This window comes from Pinus tabuliformis, chromosome Q, assembly GCF_031772625.1.
Source record: "Pinus tabuliformis cultivar Carrire ecotype Pingquan chromosome Q, CPIR1, whole genome shotgun sequence".
NCBI lineage: Eukaryota > Viridiplantae > Streptophyta > Pinopsida > Pinales > Pinaceae > Pinus > Pinus tabuliformis.
The window spans coordinates 695686026-695703366 of NC_142296.1; the positions used below are offsets into that span (position 1 = coordinate 695686026).

Here is a 17341-nt window from a genome sequence, read left to right on the forward strand (position 1 = left end):
ATAAGGGATATAAAGAGAGAGGCAAAGAGGAGAGGAGGGAATAAAGATAGGTGGGGGAGAGAGAGTGAAGGGGAGGAGAGAGGGAGAGGAAAAGGGAGGGAGAGATTGTAGATATGGAGAAAAATTGTGTATGTTTTGGGGGTGACATAGAGAGACAAAGGAGAGACAGAGGGAGATCGAGATATAGATGGTGTAGAAATTTTGAATAATAAACACTTATTCACAGAGATTATCCCAATTATACACTATTGCGGAATACATGCACAATACATAATCTCCTCTACGTTAATCATCAATTTAGCAGCATCAAAAACAATGAAACATCAATCGCATGCACACATTAACACAATACGTAACCCGGGGAAATCTTACAGCTGAAAACCCCACACTATCTGTATATTAATGATTGAAAACATGTAACATTACATAGTACAATACTCCTCACAAGTATCCAGCACTATCTCCACCTGTTACACACAAAACTAGCTCAAATCCGAACAAGTCACAGGTTCAAATCTTCTCCGTTGCTTTGCCTGCCTCCACTGCACAATGCCCGAAGAGAATCACTCACCCTGGAAATCACGTGAGCACAGGCTATAATACTTGTTATTGGCCCACATTGCGTAGTCTTCATTGGCATAACTCAATCCCTCTGATTGTGCAAGATCTCATGCACAACTATAGTCACAACTAATAGCAATCTCAACCTCTAACACTTGTTTCCACTGAACTGTACATGCACTGACATGAAACTGAGTTAACTGATGTATTCTTTAGTTGCTTTATGAGTTAATAATTAGTTCACATAACTCATCACTAGTCTATTTGCAGTTAGACTAAGTACAACTAGTTTAACCAAGTCAAACTGAACACAACTCCATCAACTCCACATCCAACTCCACCAAACTCAACTACTTGAGTTCTAACTGAAGTCCTGCATGCAATAGCTCAACTGACTCACAAGAAAAGCATATTTCCTTATGATAGCTGCATGTGCCACATTTGTAGCTCAAACTGAAGTGCTTCAAGAGGATAATATAATGTTTATAGTCCAAATATTATTATGAGACAATAATATTTGACTTTTCTATTTTTGACTAGCAGTCTAAAAATAGACTTTTATCACTCCTGCTGTGATCCAAAAATAGAAGTCCATCTATTTTTCCCAACATGACCAATCATCCATAAACAGCATCATGCAACTCATAGACCATGATCCATATGTCTAAAAATAGACTTTGCGCCATAATTTGCCTGCGGGCCCACTTAGTGAAGGCGACTCCTTTCCACTAAGCTCCATCATCTTGTTGCATTCTCGACACTCCCTCTCAACAAGATATGGATTATCAGCAACCCCTATCCTGCCTCGGTGGTATTCGAATTTGCTCCTGGTGAGCGCCTTCGTCAAGATATCAGCATCCTGATCCTCTGTTGGAATGTATGAAAGTAACATGATTCTCCGCTGGACACAATCTCTGATATGATGGTACCTGATGTCAATGTGCTTAGATCTATCATGAAATACAGGATTAGCCGAGAGCTTAATGCAACTCTGGCTATCACAGTAAATCACAGTAGGCTCCAAGTGAGAACCGAACAAACCGACCAGGATCTTCCTCATCCATATAGCCTCGCATGCAGCCAAACTTGTTGTCATATACTCGGCCTCTGCTGAACTGAGTGCCACGGATCTCTGCTTCCTGCTGTACCAAGAAACTGTTGTCGACTCGATACTGAAGACCCCTCCTGATGTGCTATTTCTGTTCGTTGGGCTCCCTACCCAATCTGCATCCGTGAAGCCACATAGCTTCACCTCATCCTCTTGTCTGTACCACAAACCATATCCCGATGTGCCTCTCAAATAATGCAATACATGCTTGCCTGCCTTCTAGAAGAGCTTGGTTGGCTTAACCATAGCTTGTGAAAGCTGGTTAACAGCATAGCATATATTGGGTCGTGTATTGACCAGATACATAAGCGACCCCACCAACTGTCGATAAACAGTGGCATCCACTTCTTCTGCTGAAGTGGCATCCTCCTTCCTCCAACCTCCAGGAAGAGGAGTATCAATAGGCTTGCAGCCATGCATGTTGAACTTCTCCAGTATCGCCTGAGCATACTTACCCTGAGAAACAAATAGTCCATCACTCGCTGCCAAATTTCCAATCCCAAGAAATAATGAAGGAGGCCCAAGTCCTTCATCTCAAACTCCTTAGCAAGATCATCCTTGCATGAAAGTATCAACAGCTTATCACCAGTTAGAATCAAATCATCTACATAAAGTATAATGATAAGCAACTTACCCTCCACCACAATCTAGTATAGGTTAGGATCCGCCTCACTCTTGGAGAATCCAAGTCCGGTGAAATCACTGTCTATCCTTGTGTACCAAGCACATGGTGCTTATTTCAACCCATACAACGCTCTCTTGAGACTGCACACATGCGACTCGCTGCTGAAGATCTCAAAACCTTCGGGCTACTCAATGTACACCTCCTCCTCAATAACTCCATTGAGGAACGCAGTCTTCACATCCATCTGATGAATGTGCCATCCCATATGCACTAAGAGAGCAAGAATCGTCCGTATGGAAGAATACCTTGCGACAGGTGCAAAGGTCTCCTCATAATCGATCCCCTCTATTTGTGAAAAGCCTTGGGCAACAAATCTTGCCTTGTACTTCTCCACACTCTCGTCAGCTGCCTACTTAACTTTGTAGATCCATCTCGAACCCACCACTGATTTCCCTTCCAGTCTAGGAACAATCTCCTATGCACTGTTTCTGACAATCAAATCATACTCTTCCACCATGGCGTCTACCCATTCGGGATCCTCCACAGCTTCCTCGAAAGAGGATGGCTCAGTCACAACACATTTGCTCATAAGAGCCATGTATCCAGTGTACCGATCAGGTCACTGTCTCTGCCTGTGTTGGGCTGTAGGTGGTCCTACAACTTTCTCTGCATCTTGAGCCAATCGCTCAGCTTCTGTCAAGCGCTTTCGCCCTTTGATGGTTGGTGCTGCATGAGTGGTCTCTTCCACTCCATGAACTTCATCCTGTGGCTGATACACGTCCTAAAGCTCATCCTTAGGAACTAATAGCTCCTCATCTTCATGCAAGTGTGGCTCCCTCTTAAGCGAACACTTCATGGCTTTCTCCTCCTGAAATTTTATATCCCGTCGCACAATAGTCTTGCCACTGTCTGGAAAATGCACACGATAGTTGTGGGGCGTATCAGTGTACCCCACAAATATCCCAACCTCTGCAGTCGGCTCCAACTTCTTCCTGGCATCCTTCGTCACATGCATGTAAACGTTAGCACCAAAAATCCTCAAATGAGAAAGATCAGGCTTCTTACCAGAATAAGCCTCCTCGGGTGTACTCATGCCAAGTATCCTGTGAGGACAATGGTTTTGCACATAAACTACTGTATTGCATGCTTTCGCCCACAAGTGAAGGGGTAGGCCCTGATCATGCAACATCGCCCGTGCAGCACCCACGATCATTCTGTTCTTCTGCTCAGCAACCCCATTCTGTTGTGGGTTATGGGGAGCTATGAGCTCTCTTCGAATCCCTTCTACACTGCAAAAGTCCTTGAACTCGCCAGAGATGTATTCACCACCATTATCACTCCTAAGAGCCTTCACCTTCTTCTCCGACTCCTTCTCGACCAGTGCTTTGAACTCACAGAACTTTGAGTATGTCTCATTCTTCTTCTGCATGAAGAAGATCCAGTACTTACGAGAGAAATCATCAACAAAGATCACATAATAACTGTGTTTTGCTGTCGAAGCTACTGAGAAAGGTCCACACACGTCTGTGTGAATTCTCTCAAGGATCGTCGTGGCACGACTATCCTTCTCGTGAAAGGTGATTTGACAAACTTTCCCAAAGTACACCCCTTGCACTGATCTGACTGCGCAAGAGTGCCTTTAGGAAGCCCTATAGTGATCTGCTGTAGTATCTTCAAGGCTCCATGGTGAAGGTGACCCAATCTCCTGTGCCACAGCTTGCCATCATCCTGGCTCACCAATCCTTTTGCCTTGCATGCCATTGCTGCGCAGCCATCTACATGCAACTGATAAAGGTTCCTTACTCGAACCCCTATCTTCTGGGTTTCTCTAGTTGTCTTGCTGCGTAGGAAAACCTTTCCTTCGCTGAAAACAACATCATACCCCTTGTCTTCTAACATCGCCACAGAGATAAGATTCTTCTTCAATCCTGGAACATGCATCACTTCCTTCAATATGAAGGGTTTACCAGACTCCCTGTCAAAGGAAATGGTATCGATACCGGTCACACGGTATCTACCATCATCGCCCATCTCGATGTGCACTCCAAGATCTTTCTCCTCCAGATCAGAAAACAAATCTCGATCTCCTGTCATGTGAAAATATGCACCACTGTCCAAGAACCACACCGATCCCATCACACTTGAAACCAAGCATGCGATCAATGAAAAATCAAGCTCAAACTGCGAGGCTAGAGCCTCTCCTGCTACAGATCCAACAGCTTGCTTGTTCTTCTTCTTCTGTGGACAATTAGTGGCATAGTGTCTGTGCTGGTGATAGTGAAAGCACTTCACCTTAGACATGTCCTGCTTCTTGCCTTTCACACGAGACTGAGAAGATTTCTTTCTCTTCCCCTTCTTTGCTTTGGCAGCCAAAGCGCAATTTTCTTCTTCAGTTCCCTTTGATGAAGATCCTCCCTAGTATTCCACCTGATCTCCTCCTGCACAAGATCTAGCTAAAGTCTCTCCCATCCTGGCAATTTCCCCCGACCATTGACAGAGTCCTGATAGGAATGGCAACTCTTAGTCAATCTCACCAAGTCCTCATCATCGACAGTCACCCCCACACTTCCCAATTCATCTCTGCACTGAGTGAACTTCGTGATATACTTGGGCATACTGTCTCCCTTCTCACATTTGATGTTTCTGAGTTTATCCTTGAGCGCCAGCTTCCTCTGATCGCTCTTGCTTTGAAATATATCTGTCAACGCTTTCCAAATCAAGTATGGAGAAGCTTTTCCATGCAGGCTGGACATAATGTGATCCTTCACGCCCTCCAACAGAATCCTTCAACACTTTGCTGTCTTCTTTTGCCAAGCATCAACTTGAGCAGCATCAGTAGGCGTTGGGACATCAGCCTCTATGAAATCCTTCAGCCCATTATCATCTAACACTGCCTCCATCCTGTCCTTCCATGCAATATAGTTCGAGCTGCCCTCAAGAGCATACTCCAATCGCAATCCGTTGAAAGACATTGCCTCATTGATACCAAGAAAACACTGCTGCAAATTCGAATTCCACTAGCTCCAAACTCAACCACCTCTGATCTAAAATTCGTGAGAACAAAGTATTTCTTGTACAGAGATTGACTGTATGGGATTTTACTGGATATCTCACCTTCCAAAGGAAGGATGAATCCAGAGGCTACCTGGCCCGATTACAGACTCTTCCTAAAGAAATAAGATGTAAACACTTCCTGAATAGTAGATCTGATGGTCAACAGCTCTGATACCATGTATAAATTTTGAATAATAAACACTTATTCACAGAGATTATCCCGATTATACACTATTGCGGAATAAATGCACAATACATAATCTCCTCTACGTTAATCATCAATTTAGCAGCATCAAAAACAATGAAACATCAATCGCATGCACACATTAACACAATATGTAACCCGGGGAAAGCTTACAGCTGAAAACCCCACACTATCTATATATTAATGATTGAGAACATGTAACATTACATAGTACAATACTCCTCACAAGTATCCAACACTATCTCCACCTGTTACACACAAAACTAGCTCAGATCCGAACAAGTCACAGGTTCAAATCTTCTCCGCTGCTTTGCATGTCTCCACTGCACAATGCTTGAAGAGAATCACTCACCTTGGAAATCACGTGAGCACATGCTATAGTACTTGGTATTGGCCCACATTGCGTAGTCTTCATTGGCATAACTCAATCCCTCTGATTGTGCAAGATCTCATGCACAACTATAGTCACAACTGATAGCAATCTCAACCTCTAACACCTGTCTCCACTGAACTGTACATGCACTGACATGAAACTGAGTTAACTGATGTATGATTTAGTTGCTTTATGAGTTAATAATTAGTTCACATAACTCATCACTAGTATATCTGCAGTTAGACTAAGTACAACTAGTTTAACCAAGTCAAACTGAACACAACTCCATCAACTCCACATCCAACTCCACCAAACTCAACTACTTGAGTTCTAACTGAAGTCCTGCATACAATAGCTCAACTGACTCACAAGAAAACGTATTTCCTTCTGATAGCTGCATGTGCCACATCTGTAGCTCAAACTGAAGTGCTCCAAGAGGATAAGATAATGTTTATAGTCCAAATATTATTATGAGACAATAATATTTGACTTTTCTATTTTTGACTAGAAATCTAAAAATAGACTCTGATCACTCCTGCTGTGATCCAAAAATAGAAATCCATCTATTTTTCCCAACATGACCAATCATCCATAAAAAACATCCTGCAACTCATAGACCATGATCCATATGTCTAAAAATAGACATAGTCTAAAAATAGACTTTGCGCCATAATTTGCCTGCGGGCCCACTTAGTGAAGGCGACTCCTTTCCACTAAGCTCCATCATCTTGTTTCATTCTCAATAGATGGGAGGTGAAGCGAGGGAAGAAGAGAGAGATAGAGAGAGGGAGGGAGAGATAGATATGCATATGGAGAGAGAGAGAGTGTGTGTGTGTGTGTTTGGGAGGTGAGATAGAGGGACAAAGAATGAGAGATGGAGGGAGATATAGATATAGATGGAGGGGGGAGAGGGAAGAATATTTATTTTCCTATATGCATTGATTTTAGTGTAGATGATGATTTCTAATCCTATTTGATTGTTTGCACTAGATACATTGATTCCAATGTAGATGTCAATTTCTAATTATATTTGATTGCTTGCATTAGATGCATTTTTTTTTTTTGTAAGCTTAGGTGGGACCTTCTCATTTTCGAGTTTTTACATGTCCGTTATTCACCCCATTTCTAGGGAGGGTAGCACAAGAATCGAACCCAAGATCTCCGGTTCGGTGAGACTTCATTTCCACGGCCATTGCCACTTGAGCTACCCCATGCGAACTGCATTAGATGCATTGATTCCAGTTTAGATGTTGATTTCTTTCTTTAGATGCATTGATTTCAATGTAGATGGTGATTTATAATCTTATTTGATTGCTTGCTCTAGATGCATTGATTTTAGTGTATATGTTATTTCTAATTATATTTGATTGCTTGCACTAGATGTATTGAGTTCAGTGTAGATGTTGGTTTCTAATATTATTTGATTGCTTGCATTATATGCATTGATTTCAATGTAGATGTTGTTTTCTAATCCTATTTGATTGCTTGAATTAGATGGATTAGATGTTAATCTTGAGACTGTAAATTATTAAAAATATTTTTTTAAGATTAGATGGATGGGGGATAGATGAGGATTTATAATTATATCTGATTTCTTGCACTAGACGCATTGACTTCAGTGTAGATGTGGACTTCTAATCGTATTTCATTAGTTGCACTAGATGCATGGATTTTAGTGTAGATATGGATTTCTAATCCTATTTGATTTCTTGCAGTAGATGCATGTATTTCAGCGTAGATACGGATTTCTAATCCTATTTGAATGCTTGCACTGGATGCATTAATTTCAGTGTAGATGTTGATTTCTAATCTCATTTGATTTCTTACATTAGATGCATTTATTTCAGTGTAGATGTTGTTTTCTAATCCTATTTGATTGTTTGCATTAGATGGTGTTAATATTGAGGCTATAGATTACTAAAAAAAAATATATATATTTAGTTATACATAAAGGGACACTATTAAGAAATAATTAGTTGTCAAAAGTTGCGATACCTTGAATTAAAATGAAAAAGATGTGCAAAATCAATCCTCCTGCAAAGTGAAAATTAATCCTTAACAAGATCGGCTCCGTTCTTCATAACCAACTCGATACCTAGAATTAAAATGAAAAAGATGTGCAGAATCAATCCTCCTGCAAAGTGCAAATTAATCCTTAACAAGATCATCTCCCTTCTTCATAACCAACTAATTACTAATAGACAATTACATGTATTCAAAATATATTCAAAATTACATATATTCAAAATTACTAATAGAGTACTTGAATACAACAATGTATTCAAAATATTTATAAGAGGAAAATGTATATTTCTAAACATCAAAACAAATTAAAATATTCTTGAGGAAATGTGATAATTTTTTGGAGAAACAAATAATGTAAATATTTTATAAATCTGGCCACTCATTAAAATAAAAATAAAAAATACATTATTTCTTAACTTTGCAAAATAGGCTATAGATAATAAAAAAATGATCAAAATATTCTTGAAGGAAATAAATTATTTGAAACATAAATTGATCCAAATTTAAATAGGAACACAACCAATTACAGATATAACCATACATATAGAGATGCAACAAAAATAATACTTCATTTCATTATTGTAAAATACTAAAATATGCTTACAAACAGAAATGGGAATAAACTAGCTAGGGCGATGGTAGCTTACCTCTGAGAAGAGATGTGGCAGCTACATGCCTCTAAACTGTGTTACAATGAGCCTCAAAGGCCTATTTATTGTTGAGAAACAATGGAAAACCCTAAACATCCAAAAACCTAACCCTCGGAGATGAAGTGCCAAACTATGGGCCCCGTTTTGGGTAAATTGGTACATCAACTTCCCGGGGTCGTAACTTTGGCATATGATCTTTGTTTGACATGCACAATACCTCGTTAGAAATATCTATCCGAGGAATACAACATTGGGAAGAGAAACATCGATCCATGGACCCATGTTGCTCCCAGTTTCCCCAAAAAATGTTGTTTAGGGCCTCAAAATGGTTCTGGAACTTCAGGACCCGAAAAACTGCTAAAAATAGTAAATTGTGCTACAGTTAAGGAAACTGAAAAACTGAAAGAAACCATGGTGGGGGTCTAAGTGGAATTTGCGAGTGGCCACCAATATTCACTTGGATCATTCCTCCCCCCTTAGGAAGCAATAGTCCCCATTGCGTTGAGTTCCTTAGAGGGTCAGCTTCTAAGTGGAAACTTTTGGTGAGCCACTTGCCCTGGTGAAGGAGTTTGCCTGCTTTAACAACTCAATATAGTTGGATCTTTTGCTGGCGAGTGTGTTTGATCTATATGTCCATGATCTGATCAGTTGCAACTTGTTCCATGCAATCTGGATTTAACTCTGTGGGTGTGAATTGTTCTGCAATGTCAGATGTGTCTAGTAATGGTGGAAAGTATGGCTGAAGGCCGTCCACATTGAACACTGGATGTAGGCCAAGGAATGGGGGAATGATGAGCTTAAATGCATTGTCTCCCACAACCTTGGTAATGGTGTAAGGACCATATCGGAGTGGTCTGATTTTCCGATAGGCTCCGATAAGGCGTTCCTTTTGCAAATGCAACCAGACTTTTTCGCCCACCTGAAACTTATGTGGCACCTGATGTTGATCATGTCGCTGCTTGTAATTGGCATTTGATTTCTCTAGAATGTCGTGGACCTACTGGCGAATATGTTGGATGTGCTCAATGAAGTTGTTTGCCTTATCTGTTTCGGACTGAACATGAGCCGAATCTGCCTAAGTAGCTGCAAATGGCATGGCCACATCAATGGGACATAGTGGCTAGAATCCCAAGCTCACCTGAAAAGGGTTGTGGCTAGTCGAGCTGTGGAGAGCCCGGTTATAGTTGTGCTGAACATAGGGGAGGCTCTCATCCCATGTGTGTGGATGCTTTGAGTTGTACATGCACAGAATGTGTACGATCATCCTGTTGACAACCTCTGTCTGGCCATCAGTTTGGGGATGGAAGGCTGTGGACTTAGTGAGTTTGGTGTCCAGCATCAACCAGAGACTGGACCAAAATGTACTGAGGAACTTGTTGTCCCGATCTGAGATGATAGACTGTGGGATGCCAAATTATACCCACACTGGTTCAAAGAAGAGTTTAGCAGTGGCTTCTGCTTTAATATTCTTCTTGTAGGCCACCATAATGGCCATCTTCGAGAACTTGTCGACGACCACAAAAACACAGTCGTTTCCATGCTTAGTAGAAGGAAGGCCCGACATGTAATCCATGGAGATGGATTCCCAAGGTCGACTAGGGGTAGGCAGCGGGGTATATAGGCCTTGCTTCTTGATGGTCAGTTTGGCAATGGCATAGGTAGTGCATGATCTGATGTACTTCTCAACATCCTGTCGAAGATTCGGCCAATAGAAATACTTCTACAGTACTGCCACCGTTTTCACAACCCCGCAATGCCTAGCAGCCCAACTGTAGTGTGCTTCCCAAATCATCTTGGAACGCTCACTTGATGGAACAAAAAGGTGACCCAAGTAGCATAACAGGGCATCCTAGAGGTGAAAATTTGGAACATGTTGACCCTCTAAGAGTGTCTGGTATGTGTGGCTGAATTTTGGGTTGCTTTTGTAGAGAAGTTGCTGATCAGAAGTCTCGTGCCCACAAGAGTTGAGCACGATGGTTAATGCCATGATTGGTGGTTGACTGAGGCAATCTGAAACATTATTGGTGCCACCCTTCTTATACTTGATATTCAAATGGAACTGGTGTAGGTATGTGGACCACTTTTGATGACGATCATTCTGCAATTTCCCTTGGGTCTATATGAACTACAGGGGTTGGTGGTCTGTGTGGATGACCGTTTCCTTCCCCAAAATGTAATGCTTCCATTGTCGGCAAACATACACAATGGAATACATCTCTTTGTAATAATTGGGATACTTCTGGACTGTGTCTAAAAGTGCCTAGCTGTGATATGCCACTGGATGCCTGTGTTGAGTAAGGACTGCCCCAATACCATAGTTAGAGGCATCTGTCTCAACCTCAAATGGTTGTTGCAAGTCTGGTAATGCGAGCACTCGCGCCAAGCAAAGGCGATGTTTCAACTCTGTGAATGCCTTCTATTGAGATTCAAACCAAACAAATTTTTCTTTCGCTCCTCCCTTGGTGACTCGACTCAAGGGCCAAGTGATATGAGAAAATCCCAACATGAAACTGCGATAGAAGTTGGCAAGACCCAGAAAGCTGCGGAGCTCTGTCAGAGTGGTTGGAGATGGCCAATCCCGAATGACTTGGATCTTATCTCGATCCACATGCACCCCCATTCATCAATAATGTATCCTAGATACTGAACCTGGGTCATTCCAAAAGTTCATTTCTCCAAATTGGCACATAACTTGTGTTGCCACAGTATTTGGAGAACTTGTCGGATGTGGTGGAGGTGCTCTTCCCAACTCTGGCTGAAGATCAGGATGTCATCCATTAATACCACTACAAATGAGTTGGTGAATGGTTGCAAGATGTCATCCATTAGCCTCATGAAGGTTGTAGGAGCATTCGTCAACCCGAAATGCATAACCAACTATTTGAAAAGGCCCTCCTTGGCTTTCAAGGCAGTTTTCCACACATCGGAGGGTTTGATTGGTACCTGGTGATATCTTGACTTCAAATTGATCTTGCTGAAATATTTTCCCCCTTCAGTTGGTCCAGGAGGTCATCAATCCGTGGGATTGGGTACCTATTATGGATAGTGATCTTGTTCAGCACCCGATAGTCAATACAGAGTCTCCAAGTCCCATCCTTCTTTTGTACCAACACAATCGGGCTCCCACAGGGCGATGAACTTGGACGAATGTGATCTTTCTACAACAGCTCTTGAATCTACCTCTTGATTTCACCATTCTCTAGAATGGAGCACCGATAGATTGGTCCATTGGGCAGCAACGCACCTGGGGTCAAATCAATGGATTGCTTGACCTGACAATGCAGAGGAACCCTTGTGGGGAAGGTGAAGATGTCCTCATACTCCTCCACGACCTTGTCCATATGTAGTTGGCATGCGGAGGGGCCTTGTCTGGAGGTTGTGGCTATCGTCTTCTTCTTTCCCTAAGGGCGTATCATCAGGAAAAAAATTTATGGTTTTGAAATGAGCTTACTGCATTGTTTTGTAGTAACCAAAGAGACGGCGGTTGGTGGTGCTACCTCTGGTATCCTGTACAACTTATTTCCCAAAGTAACAATAACAACATGAGGCCTTGATTCATACACAACATATTGCTTCCATAAGTATGGATGGCCTAATAATACATCACAAACGTTAAGGGGAGCAACGTTACACAATACCTCATTGGTGAAGGGCATGATGTTGTATGGAAGGTGACACTGCTAGCTCATGTGAAGATCACGTCCTTGGTGAAGCCACCCGATGGTGTACGGTTGTGGATGTGCTATGGTCAGTAAGCCCAACCGCTTCATGACCTTTGCCGAAATGAGGTTCATTTGGCTCCCGCTGTCAATAATGAATTGTAGCAGGGAGACCTTTACCCACATCTGGGAGTGGGAGAGGCACTCCTCCTCGTCTGGATCTTCGGGTTCCTTCTTCTGGACCTTCGTGGTGCCAACGGTGGCATTGGGCTCCGCATCGATAATCTTCTTCCCTTTGTCATTCCCCTTGTCAGGTTCTAACTCAGGGTTAGAAAATGCATATGATTCTAAAACCTTTAGCTTGGTCACCAGTGATTTCTTGGCCCGACATTCGCTTGTGTTGTGAGTGGAGCTCTTATGGAACTCACACCACTTTCCCGTGTCCTTTTTTGGCTTCGCGGCGCTATTATTTGCTTGCAGCTTTGGCGGGGTTTCTTGGGCCGCCCCGTCTTGGCTTTGTCCTTTGCTCTGCAGTTTGGGGGCACCTTTCTCTTGCTTCAGATTCGCAGATCCAAAGTCTCGTTTATTCTGTTTAATTTTTTTCTCGATCTTGATGGCATATTGGTATGTCATGCCGAGTGAGGAGATGTTCAGGAATTCTATTTCATCCTAGATGTACCTCTGCAGGCAACTGTGGTATTTGGGTAGAAAATTCTCCTCCGAATCCTTGATACTTAACTTTGTGCGAAGGGTATGGAAAATATTGGTAAAATCTGGCACATCTTGGTCCCTTCCCTACCGCAGCGTGGTCCACTTTATGTATTGATCCTCATAGCTTCCGACAAGGTAGTACTGCTCCTTGATGGCAGCTCGGAATGAATTCCAAGTGGGTGCTAATGAAAACAGTGAGGCTGTACTTTCATCCTTCTGCTCGTAGTAGGTTTCCCACCAATCGTTGACATGGGGGGTGGATTTGAGAAGAGTGAACGTAATCTTTTCTCGGTCGGAAAAATCATGAACAAAAAAATACCCTTCTAGCAAATTTAACTATTTATTTATGGCGTCTGCATCTATCTAACCCTCAAATATGGGAATTTCAAATTAACTTGTACCTTAAAGGCTGTGGCGCTTCCAGAGTAGTTGCTGGAAGTAGATGAGTCGCCCCTGGGTAGCCGCTGAAGGATCTGGGCAAAGTTATCCATCATCGCGTTCCTTTTTCACTTGAGGGCCTCTTCGAGCAAGATTTTGATAGGATCTCGTGCCCCATCGTCTTTCTTTTCATCCGCCATGGAAGGCCGTCGGGATTTGTGAGGCCGGTCTTGCAAAGGTTCGGCTAGTTCAAGCCCTAACTCCTTATATCCCGACCTCGTTGGGGACATACAAAGAAAAATAGAGAAAGAGTAGACCGCTCTGATACCACTGATACAGATTTAAACAAGAATACAACCAATTACAGATATAACCATACATACAGATATGCAGCAGAAATAATACTTCATTTCATTACTGTAAAATACTGAAATATGCTTACAAACAGAAATGGAAATAAACTAGCTAGGGTGATGGTAGCTTATCTTTGAGAAGAGATGTGGCAGCTACATGCCTCTGAACTATGTTACAATGAGGCTCAAGGCATATTTATTGTTGAGAAATAATGGAAAACCCTAAACATCAAAAAACCTAACCCTAGGAGATGAAGCGCCAAACTATGGGCCCGTTTTGGATAAATTGGTACATCAACTTCCCGGGGTCATAACTTTGGCATATGATCTCCATTTGACATGCACAATACCTTGTTAGAAATATCTATCCGAGGACTACAACTTTGAGAATAGAAACATTGGTCCATCGACTCATTTTGCTCCCAGTTTTCTCAAAAAAATGTTGTTTAGGGCCTCAAAACGGCTCCGGATGTTCACGACCAGAAAAACTACTAAAAATACTAAATTGTGCTACAATTAAGGAAACTGAAAATTTGAAAGAAACCATAGTGGGGGTCCAAATGGAATTGGCGAGTGGCCACCAATATCCACCTGGATCATAAACGAAGAAACAAATTATTTCAAGAGTAATCTTGATGCAGTAAATTATTAAAACTCCTCTTCAATTTTTATTTTGTAATATTTGGAGGAACACTGTTTAGAATTAATTAGTTGTCAAAAGTTGTGATATCTAAAATTAAATGAAATAGTTCTGAAATATCAATCTTTTTGCAAACGATTGACAAGGTTGTCTCGTTTCTTTATCATCAACTAATTACTAATAAACAATTACGTACACATATAAAAGTATAACACAACAATTGTAATATTCACAAACATTATCATCCAAATCCAATCACATAAACACACAAACCACTCAGTATTCGAACAAAGACGTACAAACCATTCAAGGAAAGGCACACAAACCAAAATAAAGAAGAGAATGATATGGTCATGAGAAGCAAAAAAAACATAATGTAAATTTTGAATATTATCTCAATCATATACATAATAATGATAATCTAAAAGTGTGACATTGTTTCTCTTAACTGGAACCAACTTAGATGCATCTAACACCGGATCTATCATGTGTTGAGAGGGATGAAATCCCTTGAGGTTCATACCTTCTTTTTGGTGTGTATAACTTGAGGAAAGGTTTGCACCTCGAGGGATTTGAGCCATCTTGGCACATGATAGATCTGGTGTTAGATGGATCTAAGCTGGTAGATAGATACATTTTTAGACATAACGTCCTTCCTTTTCAAACCATCCTTCCTTGGGAATCCACCAACCATGACAGTTATGTTCACACCACTACATGTTTCAATAAGATCCGTGGTGGCAATAATAATTTTTCTCAACACAGGTTAATTTTTATTAAGGTTCATTCAATCATGCATGCTAGATGGTTTAATACAATAATAAAGGGAAATAAACCACTCGCATTCGTACTCTCACTCTTTATGCAAATAGTGACAGATTCCTCAAGTTTATGTAGAATATCTCAAAAATAATTAAAACCTTTCAAAAGAGGGAAAGCAACATCTATCAACTCCATTTTCACCCCATTCAAAGCCTCTACTGCTGGAGATATATCAAGCATGTGCAATATAACAGGTTGGTTTTGGCCAAGCATTATGCCTCTAGCAACCATAGGCACCAATGCATAACCAATTTGTCTTACATAATAGACACAAAAAAGCAAACACAAAAAAATTCATCTAAAACACGAGGAAAATATTTCAGTGAAATAATAACAGACTGTGTAACATGTACAAGTATCTTCAAAAAATCGAAAATTATCACTTATGTCAACCACCCCCCTTTACGAGAAACAAGGTCTTAAATAATTAGTCTGAAACATAGCTGATTGAGTAATTGTTTTAAATTTAACAAATTCGAATTAAAATAAAATGTTTATATGTTATGATGCCTTCGCGGCATTGAAGTCTTGACTTTCTTCATTGTGCTCGTAGACGAGAAAGTGTGGGCCCCACGCATCCTGCTTATAGGTGTCTGAGTCATGATTAAAGGAATCTCACTCTAATCTTTCGGTTGCTCTGTTATAGATTACATTAGTGGAACTGGTTGAACAACTTGACTGGTTGAAGAGACCTTTTCAATAATGATATTTTGTTTCAAATGGTTCCTTAGCTTAGCCATTTTATCACATTCTGCAGCTGGCAACCAAGGCACATTTTTATATTTTGTTGTAACCACCACCAATGAAGATCTAATCTGATAATGGGCTATAAGAAGGCTCTTTATTATCTTGTTAATTCCAACCAAGATGGAAAAATCTCTGCAAAGACCATTTATGATTGTAGTTGTTGAAATTTCCTCTTCACCTTGTATAGGAAAGCAACCAAGGTCTTGTTCTATATTCTTCAGTTTATCACATAATTCCTCTTGAGATATCACCCAATTATCTTTTCCACAAAAAGAAGGCACACCAACCAAGATATTTCCTGTCTTCTCTAAAGTCATCGATTTCCTTAGTAGCCTTCTCAAATTCTTCCCGCATCACTTGCATCGTGACACACTTTTCTTTTAGCATATAGAGAGAGAAAATGCTTTGATCTCTTGCAAGAAGATCAATCTCTCCCAAAGTTTCATCTTCCAAGGTGTTGATAAGGTCAATGAGTGAATCAATATCTTTCAATATTTCATCAAGAGATGAGGCTATACTTTTTGCTTCTCAGTTTGTACTCCTAATAATGCCCTTTTCATAGTCTGAGAGGATTTCAGCGTAAGCTCAGACTGTAGAAATCTTATGTCTGATTTCCCTCCATATTTCCCCTTTAGCATGAATTAATACTTGCTTACCCGTGTGGGTAAGTTTAATCACTTCTCGTAAGGTCTTAATCTCATTATACCTTTCCTTTAGAGTAGTTTGAATTTGTTTGATCTCTTCATTTTTTCGATTTACCAAATTCTCCCCTCTCTATTCGGCTCTTTCCTTCTCTGTCTGGGCCAATTCTAGTTCTTTTTTTAACTGAGTTATATTAACACGTAGTAGTTGGGACCTTTCAGTTTTAGATCTTTGAGCAGAGTTAAGAGCTCGATCCACCGAGGCTTTGTATTCTGCCAAGAGCTTGAGGTGATGCTCCTCTTTTTTGCAAGATTTTGTCTTTAGTAGCTCCATTTTTTAAGGGTCTCTTGGCATTCTTTCTCCTTGAGCCGCAAGGCTATTTCCATCTCTTGGAGATGGGTTTCAACCTCTTCTTTTCTTTCAAATGCCTAAATTAAAACATGAGGTTCATGATCATGTATTTTTAGAATAGCTTGTAAAGCTTTGATCTCTTTTTTTTCTTCCAACAACTTCTTAACAGACCTTGTGTCTTTATGTTGTTCAATTTTTTTTGTCTCTAGAGCCTCGTGTGCCACATGCTACTGATCAGAAACATTTTCAAACATTACCTACATTTTTCTATTTCCTGTAGTTGATTCCATTAATCTCTGAGCCACAATTTCGCCTATGTGTCAATGAAGATAGATAACATCCATATCAGACACCTTCCCCAAGTTAATAACTAGGGAAGAAGTCCAGGATCCCAACACCTATTGATTTTCCTCGATTTCTGGCTGGACAACTATGAG

General features: G+C 40.9%; 1 pseudogene; it reads right to left on the reverse strand.

The window, feature by feature from the left end:
- Positions 1-17341, reverse strand: part of LOC149221442 (malate dehydrogenase-like) — a 47225-nt pseudogene that overhangs the window by 2977 nt on the left and 26907 nt on the right.